The sequence below is a fragment of the Pleurodeles waltl genome, chromosome 1_2 (genome assembly GCF_031143425.1).
Source record: "Pleurodeles waltl isolate 20211129_DDA chromosome 1_2, aPleWal1.hap1.20221129, whole genome shotgun sequence".
In the NCBI taxonomy this organism is placed as follows: domain Eukaryota; kingdom Metazoa; phylum Chordata; class Amphibia; order Caudata; family Salamandridae; genus Pleurodeles; species Pleurodeles waltl.
Window position 1 is genome coordinate 358,640,443 of NC_090437.1, and position 9,620 is coordinate 358,650,062.

Consider the following 9,620-nt stretch of genomic DNA (forward strand, 5'->3'; position numbering starts at 1 on the left):
AGAGTGGGGAACGCTAAGAGTTTGAACATTTTTCTTTCTCATGTGTAGTAATCTTCTACATTCACACGAAGGCCACGAAGGGCTAAACTCTTTGGCTATCACAGTGATTTACCGAGATGAAGAAGAAGAAGCACCAGCGATTTTCAAAGAACCTCAAAACACACTACAGTACTGGGTAATAACACGATAATCAATATGTTGTGTTTGCAACCTAAAGGCATCGAACACATAGCGGTTTTAAATAGCAACAAACAATACCACATGAAGCACTGGAATAAACCTAACTGGTCACAGTTAAACGTCTCTACTATAGAGCTGGTCCTTTTGGCTCTTGAAAATATTTCCAAGAGAAAACACCACTAGGTCCATCGCAACGTATCTTGGGAGTTCAAATAAAAGACTGTTAAATATAAGTCTTTATTACGGAAAATAACATACTCTGAACCCAAAGCATAAGGCTCTATCGAAGCGGTAATTTTCCAACTTCATCAGGTGAAGATTTATCCAGTTGAGTACACCCAATAAGGACAAGCTGCATTGTTTTGAACCCTAACCAGCTCTCATTTACAGTACTGCAACAGTCCATGCACAAGGATCTCCAAGGGCTGCATTAGAAACTCCAAATCGTCCAAAGTGCTACTGTATGTATGATACAAGACCCTATCTCCACGACTCAACATTCTACTATTGATTGACTTGCAAAGTTTTCTGTGTAAATGCAGGCACAAGCTTGGAAAGTGAGTATATTTTCGTTTATAGCTCTGGTACAAATGCAGGTATATCGAACATGGATACCGTCAGCAATGGAATCTCACAGAACATTCCAATATCAACCGCATGAACATAGAATGCACAAGTGGTATTATAAAAATCGAAAATTAGACTCCGTAACTATTATCTAAGGATACAACACACCCTTCCTCCTCCTTAACAGAAGGCAACAAAAAATATTTGAAAGGCATATATATTTCCAAACTTATGCAGCACATATAGACCATACAAACATTTTCATGCTAATAATGGGACACGTTGAAGTAGGCGAGGCGACTCCACATGGTACAATTCCTAAGGAATATTTATACTCTAAGAGGAATGTTAATTTCGAATGTCTTAAATCCTGACTTAGAATTTATCGGCGGGGGGCTAAATCTGTCACAAACGTGACGGATATCCCATCCGCAGTATTACAAGTTCCACAGGCTATAATGGAATTGTTATGCAGCAGACGGGATATCCGTCACATTTGTGACAGAGTAAACCCCTCTGCCAAACTCTAAATCAGGCCAATAGTCCTTGATCCACTTGGGAGGATGCCTGCAATGTTTCTACTTGGTTGTATTACTTTGGTCCTTGACAGCCATACCTATTATTATTCCATCACTTGAACTATTTCCTTCTGCACAATTCAGAACCTTCACAATGTTATGTTTATTCCCCACATTACCATCACCCAGCTACACAAAACACTTTCAAGTCACACAATACATATTGTTGGGTCCACGCATCCTTCCATCTCGTCCAAATCTTTTCTACCATCCTTCCCTGTATTCACTTCTTGTTTTCAGCAACATCCAAGGTTGTACTAAAAAGGAGCAGTTTCCTTCCACTTGTTGTTTTTTTTAAAGTGACTCGTCTCCTACTTACCTTAGAGTAACTCCCCGACTACTCTTTTTCCAATTACTCCCTTCACTCATAGATAATCTAATTCCTTTGTTAAAGTTCCTATTCCATCCTTCAACTTTTCAATTGCTTTGGGAGTAATACACTGACATATAAGTAAGTTCAACTTGACTCCATGTTAACAATTCTTTCATTTCCTTGAATGTTAACTTGTTGCAGGGTAACTGAAAAATAAAAAGAAAGACAAACTCCTCTTGGCCATGTAAAAACAGCTTTTTACTGTCACGACAGTGAGAGTGGCAAGTCCACACCAGCAAACAGCTTGTCTCAATCTGCTGCTGCACAGGCGGCTTCTTTTATTCAAAGGCAGATAATACTTTATTAAAATACAAACAATGACTCACAACATAGTTATACATTACTTATGGAAAAATCATCAGGCCACCTGTAACCCTTTGAGCCTAAACTTTAATCTAATTCACTACAAACCCTTTGTTGCGGGTCTAACAATGCTTAACAAACTAACTACTCTCTGTGCCTGAATAAATGTGTTTTTGTATATATGGTTTATCAATCTGCTCCCAAGGCCCTTCAATCAGATTTTATGTACCTTTGGCTAATTCATTCTCTTGCTCCTATTCTTCAATCACCTTCAGTTGCGTTCTTGTTTAACTACCACAAAAGAATATGTGCATGTGTACTAAGCCCATAAATTCCGTCAAGCTTGCCACACATGGATTTTTCTTTAACTACAGCCTCTTAAATCATGCATTCTACTTCCAAATGAACTTATCACCTTCTCCTTAACGTCTTCGGTGCTGGCGTCGGCCACTGCCGATGTCCGCACAACCTCCCTGGTGCGGGTCATGACTAGTGGCCAGCACCAGGGAGGGGGTTAAAAAATCCTCAGATGCGTCGCACCGGAGGATTTTCCTTTAATTAAAAAAACCCGAGAGACATGGAAGATCTTCCGTGTGTCTCCCGGATTCTCACAAGCCCTTTGTGATGTCAGCACGCCGCAAGGCACGCTGAAGTCACTATCTGTTTTCCCCACCAGAGCAGGAAGAGGCCGCAAGCCGCTTCCTGCTCGGGTGGGGAAAATAGGGCCAAACTGGCCTTCCCGACATTCGGGAAGGCCTCTTTCAAAAGGGGAGATTCTCCCCTTTCAAACAAGGCCTTCCTGAACTGGTTCCTGGCCCTCGATGGCACCCCACTAGACACCAGGGATTTCACTTGAGGGGCAGGCCCCCTCGGAAAACGGGCCAGCCCCCCTCGGAAAACGGGCCAGCCCCCCCGGGGTCAAATTTGTTTAAAAGGTAGGTTTACCCCTGGGAGGGCGCGATTTAACCTGATCACGCCAGCGCCCCCCCAAAAACCACACCCACATATGAAAGTGATCTCTTTACACATATATATATATATTTGCCACCAGTTCTCTTGAAGTTGCAGCTTGAGTCTTCAAAGCAATGCACATACTTCAACTGACGAGTTTCAACTGTAGCTTTTAGGCAGCAATAAAAAAGTCAAGTAACTCTTGTGATTATGTTTCTGCTAGAAAAGGATCTGACTTTTGTCTAGTGGCATTTTTTATGCCATAAAGTAGCACAGAAGGTTTATATGCCTACTGCAAGGATCAAAACTGTATTATATGTGAATAGCTGAGTGGATTAGTAAAGCCAGCCATTACCTGTGCTATAATAGAAATGAAATGTATGTGCGAGGGGGGCTATTGAGAGATGAAATGCACTTTTGCTGGGTGGTAGTCAGGGAATCAGACGAAGAGGTAATGGGAGTGAGAGAACTAATATTGATTGTTGGACTGGGAGCTAGAGGACCTAAAGACTGTGATGATTGGTATGTGAGAAGGTGAAGTAATAGTGTGTTTTTTTTGGTTTTTTTGAGTGTCTTGAGAGAACATGCTGATTGAGGGAAGAAGCAAAGATCAGGTATCACACACACACCCACCAGCAATTTTGTGACTGTCTACATAAGATAGTGTTTTAGAGCAACAGTTTATCCAGTAGCAGAGATCACATCTCGTTGGATGACTGCTGCTCAAGTCCTAACTTGGGTTATAAAGGACAGCTCTGACGTAGGATTGGAGACTGAGACAGCAGATACTGAGACAGCATCTGAGAGATAGGACAATTGCGCAGACTCTGGGAGTGATTTTTAAGTCGGAGGAGTACCATACGATAACTCCTCTTCCAGTGATTATGAGGGAGGTGATGAGGACAGTCCTGCTGTCCCTTCGCAAGCACAGTCTGTGCAACAGGACAATAGCGGGCTAGCCCAACCCAGAGAGCAGGTGCATGTGGCAGCAAGCACAGAGAGAGTGCTCTCTTGGGAGCTCCCCAATTTAGTTCAGCCCCAAATTCCACCACACAAATTATATTGTGGAGACAGCAACATTATCTATCACAAAACAACCTGGATTTGTAAGGCAGGCGCCTACGTTTTTGGTCCTGGGCTCGGCCGCCATATAGGGAAACCTACCAAACCCAGACATTTCTGAAAACTAGACATCCAGGGGAGTCCATAGAGGTGTGACTTTTGTGCAGTCCCCAAAGTTTTCTTACACAGAATACCCGGCAAAATTGAAATGTTGAAAAAAAACTCTATTTTTTCTTGCATTTCTGTCACACAAACTACATGAATATGGTGGGATCCACAAAATTCCTACCAACCAGTGTTTCCCCATCTATCCTTATAAAAGCACTACCCCACTTGAGTGCCTGTACCTAGTGCCTGCGTAAAGAATAGATCACCCCAAGGTCAACAGTTGCCATCATGTAAGGACCAACATTGACTGTTGTGTGATCTATTCCTGACTCGGGGGAATGCTGGGTAGAAGGAAATTTGTGGCTCCTCTCAGATTCCAGAACTTTCTATCACCGAAATCTGAGGGAAAAGTGTTTCTTTGCCAAAATCTGAGGTTTGCTAAGGATTCTGGGTAAGAGAACATGGTGAGAGCGCCACAAGTTACCCCATCTCGGGTCCCCCTAGGTGTCTAGTTTTCAAAAATGCACAGGTTTGGTAGGTTTCCCTAGGTACTGGGTGAGCTAGAGACCAAAATCCACAGCTAGGCACTTTCCAAAAAACACGTCAGTTTTCAATGTAAACATTTGATGTGTCCATGTTGCGTTTTGGGGCGTTACCTGTCACGGTCACTACGCCTACCAACACAAGTGAGGTACCAGTTTTATCGGGAGACTTGGGGGAATGCTGGGTGGAAGGAAATTTGTGACTCCTCTCAGATTCCAGAACATTCCATCAGCGAAATGTGAGGAAAAAGTGTTTTGTTGCCAAATTTTGAGGTTTGCAAAGGATTTTGGGTAACAGAACCTGGTGAGAGCCCAGTCACCCCATTCTGAATTTCCCTAGATGTCTAGTTTCAAATAATTTAAAGGTTTGCTAGGTTTCCCTAGGTGCAGGCTGAGTTAGAGGCCAAAGACCACAGCTAGGCACTTTGCAAAAAACAGGTTAGTTTTCTTTGGGAAATTGTGATGTGCCCACATTGTGTTTTGGGACCTTTTTCTGTCGTGGGCACTAGGCCTACCCACACAGGTGAGATACCATTTTTATTGGGATACTTGGGGGAATGCTGGGTGGAAGAAAGTCTGTGGCTCTTCTCAGATTCTAGAACTTTGCAGCACCGAAATCTGAGGAAAAAGTGTTTTTTTGCCCAATGTTGAGGTTTGTAAAGGATTCTGGGTAACAGAACCCGGTGAGAGCCCCACAAGTCACCCCATTATGAATTCCCCTAGGTGTACAGTTTTCAAAAATATATAGGTTTGCTAGTTTTCCTTAGGTGCCGGCTGAGCTATAGGTCAAAATCCACAGCTAGGCACTTTGCAAATAACACGTCAGTTTTCACTGGAAAAATGCGATGTGTCTATGTTGTGTTTTGGGGAATGTCCTGTCGCGGGCACGAGGATTACCCACACAAATTAGGTACCATTTTTATCAGGAGACTTGGGGAAATGTTTGGTTGGAGGAGGTTTGTGGCTCCTCTCTGATTCCAGAACTTTGCAGCACCGAAATGTGAGGGAAAAGAGTTTTATTTGCCAATTATTGAGGTTTGCAATGGATTCTGGGTAACAGAGCCTGGTGAGAGCCCACAAGTTACCCCATCCTGGATTCCCCTTTGTGTCTATTTTAAAAAAATGCACAGGTTTGTTAGGTTCCCCAGGTGCCAGCTGAGCTAGAGGCCAAAAACCACAGCTAGGCACTTTCCAAAAAACACACCAGATTTCAATGTAAAAATGTGATCTGTCCATGTTGTGTTTCCTGTCGCGGGCAGTAGGCCTACCCACACAAGTGAAGTACCATTCTTATTGGGAGACTTGGGGGAACACAGAATATAAGAATAAGTGTTATTGCCCCTTGTCTTTCTCTACATTTTTTCTTTCCAATTGTAAGACGGTGTGGGAAAAAAGTCTATTTGAGAAATGCTCTGTGATTCACATACTAGTATAGGGCCCCTGGAATTCAGAGATGTGCAAATATCCACTGCTTCTGAACACCTTATCTTGTGCCCATTTTGGAAATACAAAGGTTTCCTTGATACCTATTTTTCAGTCTTTACATTTCACCAAATGAATTGCTGTATACCCAGTATACAGTGAAAGCCCATTGCAAGGTGCAGCTCATTTATTGGCTCTGGGTACCTAGGGTTCTTGATGAACCTACAAGCCCTATATACCCCTGCAACCAGAATAGTCCAGCAGATGTAACAGTATATTGCTTTGAAAACTCTGTCAGAAGAAAACGTGGCCAGAAATGGCTCCTTTTTTCACCTCAATTTCAATATGTTTTTATTGTAGCTGTTACTTTCTGTAGGAAAACCTTGAAGGATCTCAACAAATGACCCATTGCTGAATTATTCAGAATGCTGTCTACTTTTCAGAAATGTTTAGCTGTCCGGGATACAGCATTGGTTTCACACCCATTTCTGCCACTAACTGGAAGGAGGCTGAAACCACAAAAAATTATAAAAATGGGATATGTCCCAGTAAAATGCCAAAGTTGTGTTGAAAATTGTGGTTTTCTGACTCAAGTCTCTGCCTTTTCCTGGCAGCTGTGAAGATCGTTATTTTAGCACCACAAACCCTTTGTTGATGCCATTTTCTGGGGAAAAAATATGCTTTCTTCAGCAGCCATTTTTTCCAATTTATCTGAACAAAACAACATTTTAACTGTATTTTGGCTAATTTCTTGGCCTCCTCCAGGGGAACCCACAAACTATGGGAATCTCTGGGATGTTGGAAAAAAGGGATGCAAATTTTGCATGGATAGCTTATGTGGACAAAAAGTTATAAAGGTCTAAGCATGAACTACCCCAAATAGCCAAAAAAGGGCTTGGCACTGGGGCGGCTGGGTGAGGGGGAGGGTTTTGTGGTCCAGCAGCTAAGGGGTTAACACAGGTTTTTTGGCCTGCACTGTTCTTTCATCACATATAGCTGTGTGACACTTTCTGTTGTCTACTTTTGCACCATGTTTTCACATTTCACATTTCCCATAATAAATTGAACACCATTGTTGGTTGCCAGTTCCATGGGTAAAAAATCCTCCCTCACAAATATTTCCAATAAAAGCTTTGTTAATGCATAGCTAGTTGTTTCGTAAACAAACTTCTTTTCTGACTACTGGGAACAATACAATGATTAATAACTATAATTGTATATACAGCCTTAGAAATTCCCTGATGAAATTGACAAGCTATATCTTAAGACTTTTTCTTCAAGCACTGTCCTGCCATTATTCACAATGGGGGAAAATGTTTTTTGGGGGGAATTGATCACTCCAGGCACAAGCAGCACAGCGTGCACTTTCTATTCTGCACTTCAGGCTACACTGGCCCATCAAAGATCTGCTCTTATCCTGCTCTTGGTACACCTCATGGTCAAGATCTACCATCTTAAGAACCCACACACACCACTCCCATTAAGCAACCGCAAATCACCTTTCACACCATAACACTTTGCCACTTTAGCAGATACTCTTTTTCTGGCCATAACCTCCAATGAACTCCCTGACTTTCCTCAAACCTTGTCCTCTCTTAAGTCACTGATCCACTCTTCTATAGATACTCCACTGTGTGTCACCTTGAATTTGCTAGCAGTCATCATATCACCATCCTCTCTCACTGCTCGTGGTTCTTCATCTGGCACAGGTAAAAGAGACAGTCAATCCGCCAACAAATGTATGCACTCTGGCATATACTGTAGATCAAACCTGTTTTCCTGGATCTTTAATTACCACCTCGAAATTCAGGGTATGACTGTATCACCCCCTTTTGTGGACAAAAGGTCCACCAATAGTTTGTGGTCAATGTACACAGAAAATGTGATTTCCTTATGTACAGGCAAAAGGGAATCATACCCCACTAACAACCTAACGTTTCTTTTTTGATCGTTGAGTACATGCATGCCGCACCTCATAATAGACTAAATATATGCGTGACCGTCCCTAAACTTGACAATGTGCTTTTAAAATAACACGGAACCAACCCCTACATTTCTGTCATCTGTCATAATGACTTACTCACACCATACCCAAGGTTCATTTTTCAACAGTCTCCTTATGTAGCGTGATTTATTTGAGAACCCCAAAATAGTTCTAGAAATTACCACAGCTGGCATTTGTCTTGGGGCATGGTGCATCAACAATTACTTTAAATAAACCAATTTTTCTTTCCACATCTTCCTCACTAATGCTATTCCCAAGATGCACTAGATATTTCACACCTATTTTACATTTTTCCTTCGTAATCATCACTTCACTGCTATTTAGCATAGTCAAAACTTCCTTCAGAATATTGTCATGCCCTTTCTTACTGGCACCAAACACAAGTAACTCATTATGTTTTTCATGTTCCAAAACAGTTGATGCATGATTTGGTGTTAAACCACCAGTAGTGATGCTGAACTAAAAGGCATGCATAGGTAGCGATGCACTCCTTCCAGTTTAATTAAAGATGTCAGATGACAACTCTAGGGTGCTGAAAACTTTAGTGCCCTTCAAAGGTAATGGGTGGCGGTCTATCACACACGTACATTTAAGTCATGTATTCCACACAAAGTTGCAAAATGCCTTTGGCAGCTTAAACTATAGGTGAGAACCCCCCTTTGATGATTCTATTTCTTCTATACCTCCCTCCTTGTGCAATCTATTCAATTCCATTTTCAAGTATGTTGTCATTGGAAGTTTTACATTTCTCACAGTGTGAACTCTCAAAGTCACCTCTTCCTTTGCTCTTATTCTGTGTACACATCCTTTGGATCTTCCTAAAAACCCACAGAACACATTAAAAACATCTGCAATGAGGATGAACCCCACTTACTGATCTGATGTGACCCTTGTAACCCAGTGTGATCCAGTAACTCCTTTTGTTGGCTTCACACTTACAAACATGACTCTTCTGATAACGCATTGTTTTTTGGGACAGTCCTCTAACCCTTATGTTTTAATGTAGAACTGAAATAGAAAAGAACATTAATTGGTTTATTACCATTCTCCACAAACTGTACATGTGGAGAAAACAACTCTTTGTTCCTAAATTTGCTCAAATGTTCATCAATAATATGAGGGTACCTAGCAACAGAATCTACCATCATGTTCATCTCTACACACACTATTTTCATCATACAAAAGGGTCCGACTTTGCATGTCACACCCACATCTAGAATTTGTAATATAAATTTCTCAGACTCAACCTCAATTTGCCTCATCTGCGCCTTTCTCTAGCCACTGTTTCCCTTAGAACCTTTCCAAAACACATTCTAGCATAGCGCCCCTATCCTCTTCCTGCAAATCTGCCATTGTCAGAGAGGTTTGTCTGTCGCAACATGACCTTCTAACCCACAAGTATAACAAATGTATGCGTTTTTTCACACCTGTCGTTGAAATCTTGCCTACTGGATATTTTGTTACTGATCCTACCCTTGAGTGCTTCCAATTGACGGCAATCAAAGTTAACTTTTTTGTGATTAAAAACA